The sequence below is a fragment of the Muscardinus avellanarius genome (genome assembly GCF_963383645.1).
Source record: "Muscardinus avellanarius genome assembly, chromosome: 2".
Lineage (NCBI taxonomy): Eukaryota > Metazoa > Chordata > Mammalia > Rodentia > Gliridae > Muscardinus > Muscardinus avellanarius.
Genome location: NC_137787.1, coordinates 112,781,310 through 112,798,503, shown reverse-complemented (window position 1 = coordinate 112,798,503; position 17,194 = coordinate 112,781,310).

Below are 17,194 nucleotides of genomic sequence, written 5' to 3'. Positions count from 1 at the left end.
ATGCCCGGCAAAACACCAAAACTTCTGATGCACCCAGTTTGTCTTTAGATTTTTAAAAATTGTTTTTGATTTCTTTTTTAAAATTTTTTATTGGTGTATTGTAGTCATACATCTTAATGGGATAAAAACTTGTGTAGATTCCACTTACTTTAAGTTTTCAAGAAGAGGTTTATGGGATTATCATATTCTGCATGTGCCCAAGGAATGAGCCTTTTATATTTGGCTAGCCAAGTCACAGGGAAGTTGTTTATATTTTCTAGGAAGAGGCTGGGAAGCAGAAAACAAACCTAAATTAAAGAAAATGCCTGCCATTTTACTAATTTTTATTTCTTGATGCTATTACAGGTCTTGCTTTACTCAGAACAAAAGCTGTCACTTAACTAAAATAAGAAGCAATATGCCAGTTGAGAATAAAACTTTTTATCTTTTTTTTTTTTTTTTTTTTTTTTGCTATTGGGAATGAACCCATAGACACTCCACCTCAAAGCTACACTCCCAGCTTGTGATGGTGCAAGCTTGTAATCCCAGTGCTTGGGAGGCAGAGACTGGAGTATTGCAATTCCCGGACAGCCTCAGCTACTTAGTGAGGCCCTTCACAACTCAGTGAGAAACCCGTTTCAAAAAATAAAAAGAATGAGCCGGGCATGGTGGCGCACGCTTGTAATCCCTGCGCTTGGGAGGCGGAGACAGGAGGATCACGCAGGTTCGAAGCCAGCCGCGCTGGATTTAAGAGACCCTGTTTCCAAATAAAATGTATAAAATAGGTCTGGGAGTGTAGCCCGGAGGTAGAAGGGCTTCCAGAAACCCCAGTACCACAATAAATAAATAAATACATAAATAAATAAATAAATAAATAAATAAATAAATAAATAAACAAATAATACAGGTGTATAGATCAAAGGTGGAATGCCCCGGGGCTTCATCCCAAGTACCGCCAATAAAAATTAAAATTTTAAAACAGGGTCTCACTAATTTGTTGAGGCTGGCCTTAAACCTGTGATCCTCCTGTCACAGCTTCCCAAGAACTGGGATTGCAAATGTGCACCGCTGTGCCCAGCAGAGATTCTGATTTTTCTTTTTGTTTCCACTTCCCTAAAGTCAGTAGGATTCTCTGGGAGCCTTAAGGTTTCTGGAAATTTAGTAAGTGAAGAAATGCAAATCAATGCAACATAATTTAGAGATATGATTACTTATATGTGATCTGGACAGTGACACTAAAGACCTATATTTGGAAGCTTTACTAGTGCTAGGAAGAATGTTACTACTTACAGATATACAGCTGAATGTCAGCAGCATTGCAACATTCAAGATTCCAGACTCAGGTTTACTATCTCTTACTCCTGATGGCCTTTCATGATTTATCTGAGAGAATTGAGTGCTTAATCCTCTAATTCAAGAAACTTTTTAAGGATATAATTGTTTTCTGTAAGTTTTAAAAATTATATTATCTCGCCAGGCATGGTGGTGCACGCTTGAAATTCCTGCGTTTGGGAGGCTGAGACAGGAGGATCACATGGGTTCAAAGCCAGCCTCAAGTACTTAGTGAGGTTCGCAGCAACTTAGTGAGACCCTGTTTCCAAATAAAATATAAAATAGGTCTGGGAGTATTGCCTGGAGGTAGAAAGTCTCTGGGTTCCACAAAAAAAGTACATTATCTCCCTTTTAAATATATTTTTACAGAAAATGTGCACCTGAATCCAAAATCACAAGGAAGAGCATTGTATAAGACTTTTGCTATAATTCATTCTAATAACTTCGATAACAAATATATACCTGTTTGGTGTCCCTCTCTTCAGTGAGATCAAAAGGACTGAGAGATTATTATGTCCCTCTCTGAATTTTCTTGACTGAGCTCCAGCCCTTATACACAGTAAGTAGATGTTCTAATATGTGAACTGCAAAAATAAATAAGCAAGTGCATGAACAAGTTTCTGATGAAAGTTGGAGGGCTGCCCTTGAGAGCACACAGCCCTTCTGCACACACTTCCTCTCTACCTGCTCTCCATCCATCTTGGTGTTTTCCTGGCCAATGAGATTGTCTGTTCCTTTGGTCACATGTGTCAACCTCTTTAAACAAATGAGAGTAAATGATATGTATGAGTGTATTATATGTATGTGTTTGTTTGTGAGAGGGAGTAAGAAGGTCTTTTGGGTGCTGGATACTTTCATGTTGATATGATATTGATGTTTCTTTCAAGCAATTCTCTGTAGAAATAGTAGAAAAGGATGGAGACTGCCACCTTCAAGAGGCCACAGTGTCCTGTGGGCACACAATACAGTGGGTGGACACAGAGTAGGGTTAGAGAAGCAGGGTTGATGCAGTAGATGGTTTAACCTGATATCCTTATATAGTACCAATGCACATAATTCAAGAACAATATTTTTAACAGATTTGTGAAGTATAGTAGTAAGTGCATGCACTTGAAGTTTGTAATTTTACAATGTCTGAGCATGTACACGTGTGAAGCCAACTGTGGGTGGCTTGTCTTCAAGACATTGTCTTCAGAGTTCTCTCTGCCCCTTTCTTTCATTCTTCCTTCCTTCTTTCCTTTTTTTTTGTGCTAAGGGGATTGAACCCAGGAAGATTCTGCCTCTGAGCTACACACCCGGCTTTATTTTATTTTGAAACATAGGCTTGCTATGTTGATGAGAATCTCACTACTTTCTGAGGCTGTCCTTGAACCTGTGATTCTCCTGTCTCAGACTCACAAATACTAGGATTGCAGGCCTGCCTCTTTTTAATTCCTCACTTCTGCCTCTCCATCAATTCTAGGAATTACTCATCTATACTCTCTCAGCAAAAATTTGCATTTTCCAGAACTTCATATAATGCAAGTGATACAGAAGGTGATTTTCTTTTTAGTCCAATATTTTTTGCCCTGCAGTTTACAAAATGTTATTATATTATTAGTAGTAATAATGATAATCATTCTCTGAGCTAGGTACTTATCAATTCTCATTAATTCAATTAATTATTAATTGTATATAGTATGTCCAGGAACACAAAATTATTAAAGTGGTCTTTGAAGGAATCCTATAAAAATTTTTGTTTGACAAGTACAGTCATTCTACATATGGAAGTGAATTATTTTATTCCTGTAAGGGAAAGCAATGTGTTATTCAAGTATACAAGTAACAGAAAGATGAAAGCAGTAAAATGAAGATAAGCAGCCTTTTTACCTCTAAAGAAAACAGAGCCCCCTTCCTTTCAAGGAATTCTCTTTCAGATGTGAGGATCTTGCACTTCAGCCCAAACCTGGATGAAGTGCCAATTCTAAAGGTTCCTGTTTTGTTCAGTGCAAATGTGTACTAACTGGTTTTACACCTCAAAAATTCTCTCAACTCAACTCTCTAAGCCAATACACCAGTTTCATGACCAAATAATCAATAGTTTTAAGGAAAAGAAATTGTTCTCATAAAAACATCGTGATAGAAAGATACAGATAACCTATGTCCATTTTTTCAAATAAGTGAGTGAATTACTAAACACAATATGTGTAGTATGACTGTTCTTTTGAATCCAGTAGAGATTTCTGAAAGATATATTTGTAGAACTGGGATTGCACTCAGTGGTATTCCACCTCAAAATTATACCCACAGCCATTTTTGTATATATATATATATATATATATATATATATATATATATATACACTGTATTTATACATCATAATGTGGTAAAAAGCCTTGTGTAGAATTAAATGCACACATCACCCAGCAAGCCCCCACCCAGGCCCCACCTAACTCCCTCCCCATCCCTCCCTCCCATGCATGGTTTAATGGTTGAGTTCAATATGAATAAGTACATCATGTGCTTTAATGAGTTTACCTCACCCCACCCTTCCATCCCCACAGTTAGAATGCCTTATTTGCTCCTCTATAGGATCTCCTTTAATCCCTGGAGTTCCTCCTATGACCCCTTTCACCCTAGCTTTCACATATTAGGGAAAGCATCTGATGCCTTACTTTTTGCGACTGACTAATCTCACTTAGCATAATGTCCTCAAGATCTATCCATTTCCCTGAAAATACCGCAATTGTATTTTTTTAATGGCTGAGTAAAATTCCATTGTGTACATATCCCACAGTTTTGTAATCCATTCATCTATTGATGGACATCTTAGCTGGTTCCATAATTTGGCTATGGTGAATTGTGCAGCTATGAACATAGATACACCTGCATTAGTTTGGTAGTTTTGCTTCCTTTCTTTTGGGTAGATAGCCAGAAGTGGTATTGCTGGATCAAATGGTAAATTTGTTCCCATTCTTCTGAGAATCCTCCATACTGTTTTTCCCAAGTGGTTGCATTAATTTTCAATCCCACCAACAATGTTTTAGAGTTCCCACTTCTCCACATCCTTGCCAGCATTTGTTGATGTTTGTGTTTTGAATGATTGCCATTCTAGCTGTAGTTAGGTGAAATCTCAGAGTAGTTTTGATTTTCATCTCTCTGATTGCCAATAATGTTGATCATTTTTTAATGCATTTATAGGCCATTTGAATTTCTTCTTTTGTGAGGTTCTCTTAGTTCTCTTGCCCATTTTTTGATTAGATTATTTGTTTTCTAATGTTGAGTTTCTTGAGTTCTCTGTATATTCTACATATTAGTCCTCTATCGGAGGCGTAGGTGGCAAAAATCTTTTCCCATTTTGTTAGCCCTCGATTGAGGTTCTTGGCAGTTTCCTTTGCTGAACAGAAGCTCTTCAGTTTCATGCAATCCCATGTATTGATTCACCTTTTGGTTTATTGTGCCTTTGGGGTCTTGTTGAGAAAGTTTTTATCTGTGCCTATGTGTTGTAATGTTTGACCTATGCCCTCTCCAAGGATCTTCAAGGTCTCTGGTCTAATTTCCACAGAGTCTCACTAAGTTGCTGAGGCCGACCTTAAATCTCAGGCTCCCAATTATTGGAATTATAGGTGTGCACCACTGGACCTTTTAAGAAGTGATATTTTTGATTAAAGAAAAAATATTGATTTACCAGACTCTTAAGAAGGGAAACTAGGATGTGTTAATATCATATTTATTTTAATGAAAGAGTAGCTTATTGAGCATATTTTAATCTAAAATTATTTTACAGAGTACCAGAAGTGTTAATTGTAAGCAGAGTAACAAAGTTTATATGAACTATAAAATAAATAAATAAATAAATAAATAAATAAATAGTTTTAAACATTCCAGACACTGCTGTGTGAGCCAACATTATTTCTTTCTTATATATTTATCAGGAAGATGTGGGTATCCATTGGGTGGATGATAAAGTGACCTCAAGTGCTTCTCTCAGCAAGGAGATGAACACCACCTGGGAAGTATAGCACACACACAGGAAAGTTGTAAGCAAGTGAACAAGTTGTTAGGTTTTCAAAATCACAGGGAAGTGAAATTTTCTAATGATCAGAGGAGAGGGTCATTGGAAAGCAGAATGACCCTGAGAACCTCAGAACAGATTATACAGAATTCTTTGATTGTTGACCAGGACACAGAAAATAAGGTTTGGAGTGGTGTCAGGGGTGGTTTTGGGGAGGAGAGATGAGAATCTCAAGATGATCGAGGGAAAGGTGACCTCAGGAGGCAACATTCTCATGAGGAACTGGGGAAAAAGACAAAGAAGCAGAACACATCCCAGTGGGGAAGTTTGAAGACCCCATCAGAGTGCTACCTAAGTGAAGTAGCTGTGGACACATTTGCCCATTGTGCTGTTCAGACAGCTCTATGATGTTCAACACTCTCATACTCCCAAGAGCCTTGTCAAGTTCCATGTTTATAACCATGACCTATATGAAATAAAAAAGATTTATTGTACTTGAGCTGAGCCCAGCCCCCTGGGACAAGTAATCAGATAGCATTACCCTTCTTGCATTAATTTACAAATCCCAGAACTACTAAGGCTTTACCTAGGTATAGGGATGTGGATTAGGTAGAGTAGACATGGCTGTCTTCAAATCCAAGTGTCAGGATGTGAGCTTCATGTAAGGCCACATGACTTACAGGTACAGCAACTAAAACTGACCTTTCTTGGCCACCATCTTTGGGTCCTTTTCAGTAAAGAACAACTACTGAATGCTGACCTTATATTAAAGTCAAACAGAAGGCAAGTTAAGTTCAACTTAGAATTTAATCAATATTAAAGAATGGTGGTAATCTTTGTGCAATATTAGTCTTTAATGTCTTTTTTTTCTTGGTGGTACTGGGGTCCCTGGAAGTCCTTCTACCTCCAGGATACACTCCCAGACCTATTTTTTTTTTTAATTTTGAAACTGGGTCTCTTAAGCCAGCATGACTGGCTTTGAACCTGCGTAATCTTCCTGTCTCCACCTCCCAAGCTCAGGAATTACAAGCGTGCACCACCATGCCCGGCGCTCATTATTTCTCATTTATTTATTTATTTATTTGGTAGTTGTGGGGATTGTATCGAGGGTCTTGCACACACTAGGCAAGAGCTCTACCACTGAGCTACAACCTTAGCTTTTTTCTTTTGTGGCACTCAGGATTGAACCCAGAGTCATTCTACCTCCAAATTTTACCCCCATTCCTATTTTATTTGTATTTATCTATTTAATGTTTTGTAGAACTGGGGATTGAACTCAGGGGAATTCTACCTCTGAGCTACACCTCCACCCCCCCTTTATTTTTTGACAGCATGTGGGATGGAACCCAGGGGCATTCTATGTTTGAGCTACATCCCCTGCCCTATTTTTTATTCTTTATTTTGAAACACGGTCTCATTGAGTTGCTGAGAGTCACACTACGTAGCTGAGGCTCGCTTCGAACCTGTGTGATCCTCCTGTCTCCACCTCCCAAGCATGGGAATTATAAGTGTGCACCACCACACCTGGCTCCTTATGTCTTTTTAAGTTCTGTAATTTGTATATTATGTCTTCTCATACTCTTTTATTATTAAATCCAGAATAAAATGTTCTACCCTGAATTTATTATACTTTAAAACATATTGAAATTGTTTGAGCATTCATTATTTCCTTTTCAGGATTCCTTTGCCCTATAGAATGCTTTAGTCTTTAGGTCACTACAAGAACATTCAACAAATCCAGCTGGAACAGGACTATGAGATTAATGTGTTTACATCTTGTGCTTCAGGACCTAGGCCAGTGGTTCTGTTCTGTGAATACACAGGAAGATGCATGAGTAGAAGGGGATGGGCATCCAGTTCCATGAATGAGCCTCCTAGAAATTTAATTACTCCTGGAAGCTTCCAACTTTGTCACCTTTTAGCCACAATGGAGAAATCAACCAAAATCAATGAACAAAAGATCCAAAACATGCCTTAAAGCTTGCTGGTTTTTGGTAAGTGGTGTTTTAGAACCTTATTAGCAACATATTTTCCAAAAATTTTTCACACTTCCTTCTTTCTCTATTATCCTGTGATATTTATATTCCCTTTGGCTGATCTTACAGTGCATAAATTTACTTCTGAGTATTATTTATCTCACTTCTGTGAAAACTGACCAAGAGCTAATTTATTATGAATCAGTCATTTCAAACAAGAGTGCATGAACACTGGATCCATCAGCACATCTACATCCTTTCCTTAGAAGAAGCTTCTTCTTGGGCCATTTCATATAATGCTTTCAATTAATTAATTTATTTCATATAATGGTCTTGGCAACCAAATACAATCAAATACTGTATAGTGAGATTGTGGTCAGCAATGGACTGCCTGCCTCAGAATGGTACTGAAGACTATAATAGAGTGGAAAATTTTATCTTGCCCAGTGATGTTGTAGGTCCTCACCCTCTAACACAGATTGATGCTCAATTGTTTGTGAGGATTCTGGTGTAGAGGGAAGCACAGCACACATAAGTATGCATAGTATACAGTCCATGATAATGATGAGATGACTACTACAAATTTATGTATTTACTATACTATACTATTTATCATTTTATGACTTTATTGGAGTATTATAATTTTACTTCATAGTTAGATTCAAAATGATCAATTTGTATAGGTGCACATCACTCAGTGTGGTCTTTCCAGATATCCCTTGCTCTTTTCCTATAGATATCAGTGAGATTAGTGCTGGTATCTCCATATATAAACATTATATTGATTGAGCTATTTTCTTTCTTGGGCCTCCATTATTTCTTTTCCTTCTCCCACTCTTGGCCCCCTTTAACTATTTTACTTGTCTCTTCCATCTGTTTTCTGAAGTCTCTTTTTTACCCTATTTCCTCTCTAGCTTCTATATATGAGAGAAAATATTTGACCCTTGACTTTCTAAAATGGACCAGTCTCACTTATCATACTAGTCCCTGACTTCATTTATTTTTTTGCAAATGACATAATTTTGATATTTTTTAGAGTGCAGAAATTAAAAACAGATGGAATGCTGTGTTATATAGGCTGTAGCTTCATAAAGCTTTTATTTACTGTGACTCTTGATTGCATCAACAGGCCAGTCTTGTGATTAGCCTCTGTCATCTAGGTTTGTGAAACTGCTCTCTGCAAGGTTCACATATGGATAAAATTGCCCTGTGATGCATTTCTCAGACTATCTCTCAGATATTTGGTACACATGACTGTACCAAAAGTCCTTTAGATTTTTTTTTAATTTTTATTGGTTCATTGTAGTCATACATCTTAATGGGGTACAAGATGGTAGAGGCATACCTGCACACATCATCCAATTAACCCTTAACCAATTCCTGCCCCATCACCTCATCCTCTTTTCTTCTCATGCTTGTCTAAGTGATTGACTTTTATGTGTTTGTTAATTTACATCATATATATTAGAAAATTTTTCTCTTTCCCCTTCCCCTCCCCTCAGTTATGTCACCTTATTTACTCATCGATGGCATCTCCTTCTTTGTTTATTTAGAGTTCCCACCTACAATATCCCTCTTAAAGAGAAAAGTTTTAATTCCTTTCTTATAAAGTTTTCTGAAAAAATTACCTCTTGTCAATGAAAGAGATATTTTATTTGTGTTTTATTTTAAACATAAAGAAAATTATTTCATTTGATTTTAGAGAAAAATCTGCCAGATAAAATATGCATATCTTTGGAAATTGGTGGACAATAGCTATTATTTGAAGCATGAACAAAAAGTAAAGGATATTTGTTGCGTCCCTAAGGCTCCGACCTGCAGAGCCCCAGGAAAGAAGACACAAACACCGAGTCTGCTGATGATACTTCTTCTTTAATGCTTCCTCCTCCCAATGCACACAGCAGGCAAATATGTATCAGTCTCATAACCCCTCCCTCATCACTCCACCAACCCCAAGCTTCCCACAGCTAGGGCATGCACATTTCTAACCCTCTCATAGGTGGGCTGGTGGTAGCACGAGGCGCTGTGTCACTGATCATCCATAGGGCGCCTGGTAGGGCTCACTGCACAGGCTCAGGGCACCGCCAGCCTCCTGAGCCTCGTGACTTGGCAACATGCCTAGGCACCATCTTGAGCCACTGCCCCATCCTGGTCTAGCCGAGCGGGCCCCGACAGATATTGTTGTTGTTGTTTTGCTTATGTTTTTATTACATTTTGCTTCTCTTCTGACCAGTGTATTTGACTGTATTCAGACACTAGGAAGCTTAGAGTTGCTTCTGTTGTCAGCTCAAATATGCTGTTTGCTTTAGAACCACTCACTGTTAGCTTTCTTGTGTTTTGTTTCTCTGGTAGCAGCTCTCTCCATGGCGATATCTCTCCTACATTCACTCGTTGATTCATGCCAGCACATGTACACACTGTGGGTGCATAGGTTGTCTTATGAGGTCATAAGCTAAAGGCCAACTTTACCATAGAGCTGCAGGAGAAGGCCCAGAGCCTACCATGGATAGGAGCAGCATAAAAATGGTCTGTGAATGAGCCACCGGTGAGAATAATTTTGTTGAGTTAATCAGAGCTTAGCAGAAAAGCAGGGATACAGAACAAAAAGGGTTTCCAAGGATAATTAGGCAGCTGGAGTGATGGGGTTGGCAGAAGGTGAGGGGCAGTCAAAAATGCTAGGAAAAATGGCACACCTCTGTAGTCCCAACACTTGGAAGACTGAGATATGAGTATTGATTGCAGGTTTAAGGACAACTGCAGCAACTTAAGCAGATCCTGTCTCAAAATAAAAACATAGAAAGGGCTGGGGGTGTAGTTCAGAGGTAGAATGTTCCTCAGCTCAGTCCCAGTGCCAGAAACACAAAGTCAAAAAAATATACAATGAAAGAAAGAAAAAGAAAAATATTGTTTATCCAAGGGTATAATGTACTAACTGGAACTTAAATCAGAAAAAAATTGTAATTCAAATAAGAAGAAATAGCTCAGTGGAAAAGAAAAAAGATGATAGCCCAAATAGGTAATACAGAATTTACAACGAATCCCAGAGAAATTATTGGTTACCACAGCTGGAGCCCATGTGTTCCCAAAGAAGAGGCATGGGGACACATGAAACCTATCCTGACTTTTTCTTTTTCTGCTAATAGCTTCTTTTTCTATGAAACTAATGATACATCCCTCCTGGGCAGCCTCTTCAACTCCTGAAATATTTTTGAAAGAGAGATAGGGTTGTGGAAGGGATTGTGAAGCCAGTCGTACCCAAGCTAGGGAGCAGATGAATCTGGGGAGCAGAGCCTGGAAGCTGAGTGTGTGGGAAAGAGGGTTAACCCTGTTTTGGGAAGAGACTTTCAAGGGCCTGTACTGGGCCAAGTTTTCCCTCTCATCAGCCAGGGAAGAGTAACCTGACAGAGGGTGTGGTGGCCAGATAAAGACATATGACCCAATCTTGTCTTCTAGTCTAGTGTGGGCCCCTCTTTTCCCTCAGGCTAGTCCCATTCTATACACCACCTCAAATCTGAGCTCTTTGAGGTCAGGACCCTGCTCATCTTAGCACAATAAACAGAGTTATGACACACAGGAAGTGCTCATAAAGTACTAGAAGGCCCCAGGGATAGGAAACTAATTGAACAGATGACCTGACACAATGGTCACCATGTTACTCAGTGCATGAGTTAATTGGAGTGAGGTATGTACAAAACAAGGTATAAAGAAATGCTTTCTTAGGATAAACTGAGATGTATGAAGAATGCCCATTGGGGCTGAGAAGACAGCCCACCATGCCACTTAACAGAAGTTATGTGTTCTTGTTAAGAGTCCCCAAGTCCTTGTGTTCCAATAGTCTGGAATTCTGGGGCCAGTCTCCAGTAGGGGAAGAGAAGGCCCCAGCAATACAACAATAATATCACCCTGAAGGGCTCTTCACCTTCTGTGAACTTACTGTCAGAAATGAAATTACTCAGACCTCCAGGAGGACCAAGTGAGGGTCCTTTGTCCCAAATTGCAGGACAGCCACAATTGCATAAAGACAGACTATGTGGATTCTGGCTTTGTTTTTTCTATCCACTGTAGGTATGGATGAGGCTTCATAATATGAATTCACAAGTCCTATGACCAAATAAAAGAATTTGTCCTTCACAGGCATTAAATATCCTGGCAAGGAGTGAGAAAAAGCTTCAAAAAATCAGATGATAAAATCCAAGTGTTCTAAAATGTTTAAATTTTAACAAGTGTTATATATCAAGCTTCTTAAAAACATTAGTTTTATATTCAAATCTTGTTTTTCTTTTATGTTCTCTTGATTTTAGTGCAATATTTTGTGGAATGGATCATCACACTCTCAAAAGCATCACTAAGTAAAATGTGAAGGACAAAGTTGATCAGATTTAATACTAAGCAATATATATTGATATAGATATATATTAAAAGCCTCAACTAATCTGTCTTGAGTATCATCAGGATTACAGTTCGCATTCTAAGAGGCCTCTATTGCTGCTGGGTAGATCACTGACTTACTTTGATAATAATAATAAGACTATTGAGAACCATGAAATTGGCTGGACATGGTGGTGCATGATTGTTAATTCCCTCACTTAGAAGGAAGAGACAGGAGGTTCATGCAGGTCCGAAGCCAGCCTCACTGGCTCAAGAGACCCTGTTTCCAAATAAAATATAAAATAGGTCTGGGAGTGTAGCCCAGAGGTAGAAGGGTTCCATTCCCAATACCACAAAAAAAGGCTCCATCCCTAGTACCACCACCAAAAAAAAAAAAAGAGAACCATAAAATTTTACCAGAGAATATATCACTTTTTATGAAAAGAGAAAGGACTGCTTTTTCTATGTCTCTTAGGAATATTCTTGGTAGTTTAATAGATATTGTGTTGAATCTGTAGATCACTTTTGTAAGTATGGCCATTTTGAGGATGTTAATTCTGCCTGTCCATGAACATGGAAGATCTTTCCATCTTCTAAGTTCTTCTTCGATTTCTTTTGTTAGTGTTTTATAATTTTATTTGTAGAGGTCTCTTACCTCCTTGGTTAATTTTATTCCTAAGTATTTTATTTTTGGGGGGAAATCTTGAGTGGAAGTGTTTTCTGAATTTCTTTTTTTAGTGGATTTATGGTTGGTGTTCAGAAAGGCTTCTGATTTTTTTTAAGAATGATTTTGTATCCAGATACTTTGCTGAATTTTTAAATAAGTTTTATAAGACATTCAGCTGAGTTTGTTGGGTATTCTAAGTATAGTACACAGTCATCTGTGAAAGTCAAATAGTGAAAGTTTGAGGTTCTTTCCCTCTTTGTACTCCTTTGATTTTCTTTTCTTGCATTATTGTTCTGGCTAAGGTCTCAAGTACTATATTGAAAAGAAATGGTTATAATGTCTTGTTACTATTTATAGGGGGAATTCTCCAATTTATTTCTCATTTAATATTATGTTGGCTGTAGACTTATTGTAGATTGCCTTTATGATGTTGAGGTTGTTTCTTTTATTCCAATTCTTAGCAGTGCTTTTATCATAAATGGATGTTGAATTTTATCAAATGATTTTTCAGTGTCTATTGAAATAATCATGTTATTGTTGTCTTTGGTATTATTTATATGATGAATTACATGGATTGATTTTTTTATGTTGAACCAGCCTTGCATCCTTGGGATGAATCCTACCCAGTCATGGTACATGATTTTCTTGATGTGTATTTGAATGCGTGTTGATAGTATTTTGTTTAGCAGTTTTTCATCCAAGTTCATCCAAGATATAGGCCTGTAGTTTTCCTTCCTTAAACTGTCTTTATGTTGGGTTTGTAGAATGTATTTGGGAGAGTCCTGTTTTTTTTTTTTTGTTGTTGTTGTTGTTGTTTTTCTATTTCATGAAATAGATTGAGGAGTATTGAGATTAGCTCTTCTATAAAGGTGTTATAAAACTCACTTGGGAATCCATCTGGTCCTGATCTTTTCTTTAATGGTAAGCTCCTTATTGTTGTTTTAATCTCTTTGAGTGCTACTGTTTGGTTTAAACTTTCTATATATTCTCGAATTAGTTTAGGAAGGTTGTATTTATCTAGAAAATTGTAAATTTCCTCCAGACTTTCCAATTTTGTTGGAGTATAGTTTTTCAAAGTAGTTTCTGATAATCCACTGGATTTTGACACTGTCAGTGGTGATATCTTCTTTTTCATATCTTCATAATTTGGGTTGATTCTTTCTTGTTTTAGTTAAGTTGGCTAGTTGGTTTTTCTGTCTTTTTAATTTTTTTGAGAAATCAGCTTTTGGTTTTGCTGATTTTATGCATTGTTTTTAATTCTCTATTTTGTTGATTTCCACTCTAATTTTAATAATTTCCTGTCTTCTACTGGCTTTGAGCTTAGATTGTTCCTAATTTTCAAGGGCTTTGAGGTGTGTCATTAGGTATTTATTTGATAATTTTCCATTTTTCTTATTTGAGCACTTAGTGAGTGGGGGTAGACCTATGCTTAACACTAGAACCAACTAGTAGAATCTCCAGGATCACCACAGACCTTCCAATCATAGTGAATAGGGAGAAGTCAGACTAGCCCAGGCCTAGCTTTTGAGAAGAGACTCCTACACTGACTTTTGTCTCAGAGGCATACACCACCAATGGTGGCAGGGAGAGACTGAGACTCCAAATCTGTGGAAAGCATGGAGGGTGACGTGTGCTTAATACTAAACCTAGCCCCAGTGATACCAACAATCGGCATAGACTGAGAAAGGCTTAGAAAACCAGACTAATAGTGGAAAAGGTGCCAAGTGAACTTGGTATATGCACAAAGAGATACTTCAGAGGACCTATCTGCTGAATAGTAATTTATTTGTAGAGTTGCATTAATTTGTGTTTTTTGTTTCTTTATTTTTTTTAATTTTTATTGGTGCATTATATTTATACATCATATTGAGGTAAAAAAAAACTTGTGTGGACATTCATGTCCACATCACCCACCCATTTAGCCCCTACTCAATTATTTTGGGGATTGTTTTGATGTTTTCTTCTTTTTGTGTGTGTGTGAGTATGTATGCCTGGTTGGTTTTTTGTTGTTTGTTTTGTTTGTTTGTTTGTTTTACCCTCTTTTCAAACCATCTCTCAAGCTTCTTACTTTGTACATACCTACTCTCTTCTTGTTATCACTTTTCTATATTTGTTCTTCTTTTTATCTCTTTCTTGTCTTGTATTAAATCCACTTCATATCACTATACCAGAAACTCTACATTGGTTACTAGACTGCTACTACATTTTTACTATTTCTAATTTCTAGTATATACTACCTTACCAAACTCATACTCTCATTCTATTTGACCCTAACTGAGAATTTACCCTATTCTTCCATTTACTTCTTCACTTCCCTCCTTCCTCAACCTTCACTGTTGAATACAATACAACCTGCACTTTGATATACCAGCTCACACCTAGAGACAGAGAAATCTATCAAAAGCAAAAGATACAAACTTCTGAGACCATGAGAAGGAAGAATAAGGGAGCAATAATCACACTGAGTATAAATGGCCTCAACTCCCCAATAAAAAGACATGAAGTGGCAAAATGGTTTACATACCATAACTCATCTATCTGCTGCTTTCAAGAAACATACCTCACAAGTGAAGATAGTAAGAAACTTAAGGTATAAGGCTGAAGCAAGGCAATCCATACCAATGGAACTTGAAGACAAGGAGAAGTAACTATGATATCAGATAAATTAGGCTTCAAGTTCAAGCTTATTAGAAGAGACAAAGAAGGTCATTTTTTTAAGGATAAAGGAACAATATTGCAAGAGGAATTAACAGTAATCAACACTTATACCACAAACTTAGGTACAGCTATTTTGTATTTATTTATTTATTTATTTATTTATTTATTTATTTATTGGTGGTACTGGGCTTCCTGGAAACTCTTCTACCTCTGGGATACACTCCCAGACCTATATTTATACTTTATTATTTGGAAACAAGATAGCATGCACAGCTGGCTTTGAACCTGCACAATCCTCCTGTCTGCCTCCCAAGCACAGGGATTACAAGCGTGGGTCAATTACCCACCCCAAGAGGTGCAACTATTTTAAATAAATTTTTGTGACATTAAGTCACATATAAATTCCAGTACAATAACATTGGTAGACTTCAACACCCCTCTCACTTCATTAGACTGATCTTCTAGACAAAAGGTCAGTAAAGATGCACCAGATTCATTAAATGCACCTGTTAGACCCATATAGAATATTTCACCCAACTACAGCAGAGTCCACATTTTTCACAGTGACGCACAGAACCTTCTCCAAAATAGATCACATCCTGGGCCACAAAGTGAGCACTAGAAAATTTTAAAAATGTGACGTACTTCCCTGTGTCTTTTCAGACCATAATGGAATGAAATTAGAAATTATGTATAAAACTGTGTTTTATCCTACACTTTTTTGTTATGGTTATGAGAATTAATAGCAATCATTCAGTGTTTCCTATTTCCTTCCTAATTCCACATAGGGGAGGGAGGAAAGAGGAGAAAAAGAAAAATAATTGAATCAAACAGTTCAAATAATGTAATGTGGCCATATTGAAAGGTGTCACCATTAATTTAACTAACAATATAAAGAAAAGAAAGAAGTTATTTGGGATCCTGAGGTATACACCAAGCACTGTGTACATGTATGTTTATATCATTTTGTTTCTCTCCACGATGTATAATTACAATGTACCCATGAAAGTATATTAAAAAGGCAGACATCTTTGAATATCTAAATCTTAAGAATTATCAAACTTGAACTTAGTATTTCTCTCTTGCAAAATCCTCCATCTCTCTATCTATCTTTATAAATCACACACACACACACACACACACACACACACACACACACACACTGAAATTCAGAGACATAGACACAAATTATAGCCTGTGCACAGAAACACAGATCCAATGGGAGGCCTTGCGTCTTTCCACTTGTTTCTTCTCTTTAAATCCTCCCTCACTGTACCCCATCCTAGCCAAGAGACCTTAGCTTCCATAGCAGCATTCAGATTCTCTGGCATCCTGGATCTTTCCTTATGTGGGGGAACTATAACAAGGTGGCCTATGGGTTAGAGTGTAGAGGTCAGGGCTGGAGCTTTGCCTCTGTATATATATATATATATATATATATGCATGTGAGTGCACAAGCAGGAGTGGTGTTCATGAGAGCCTGTCTTGAGAGAAGATTGATTTATGTTATTTGACTCCAAGGCCATTACAGTGACCAATGATAGACAAATACTCTCATCAGATGAAGATGATTGCTCTTTTCCATGTCTACTGCTGCTTTAAGACTGGGGAATACAGCTTATCTCTGGTATGGTTTGTCTTTGTGCTCTTCAGAACAATCCCATTCTTTGTGACAGTGGTTGTGACAGTGGATCACCCAGTGCTCAAGAGGCCTGCACTGTGCAAGTCACTCTTTTGAATGTTCATCCTAAGAAAAAAGTGGAAAAAAACCAGTTAGTGTAATAGACACAAATTTAAGCCACTTTTGGGCTTATCAAACAAGTCTTTGCTTTCCTGGCATGTAAGGGTTGGAAAACAGCTTCATGATAAAATGTAGAATTACAGACAGATATCTTTAGGGTAGTTAGACATGCACATTTAAAGGAGAATGCTAGTCATCTCTAGAGTGAGGGAGTGGGGAGAGACAGATCAAAGAGAGAGAGGCACCTAGCTCTTCTTTTGTAGGAAACTGTTAATGATGTGTAGATAGGGTGGGTAAATGTTAAGCAGATAAGGAGAGAACAAGCTCTGATTATGGAGCACAAAACAGAAATTGCATTCTATCTGATTATTCTGGATGTCATTAGCTTGTTGATGAATGGCACATAGGCTGTATCTGTATCTTTGAGCTTTGAACAATATTTTTCTCTAAACTCCTTTTGATAAGTCTAAGATACATTC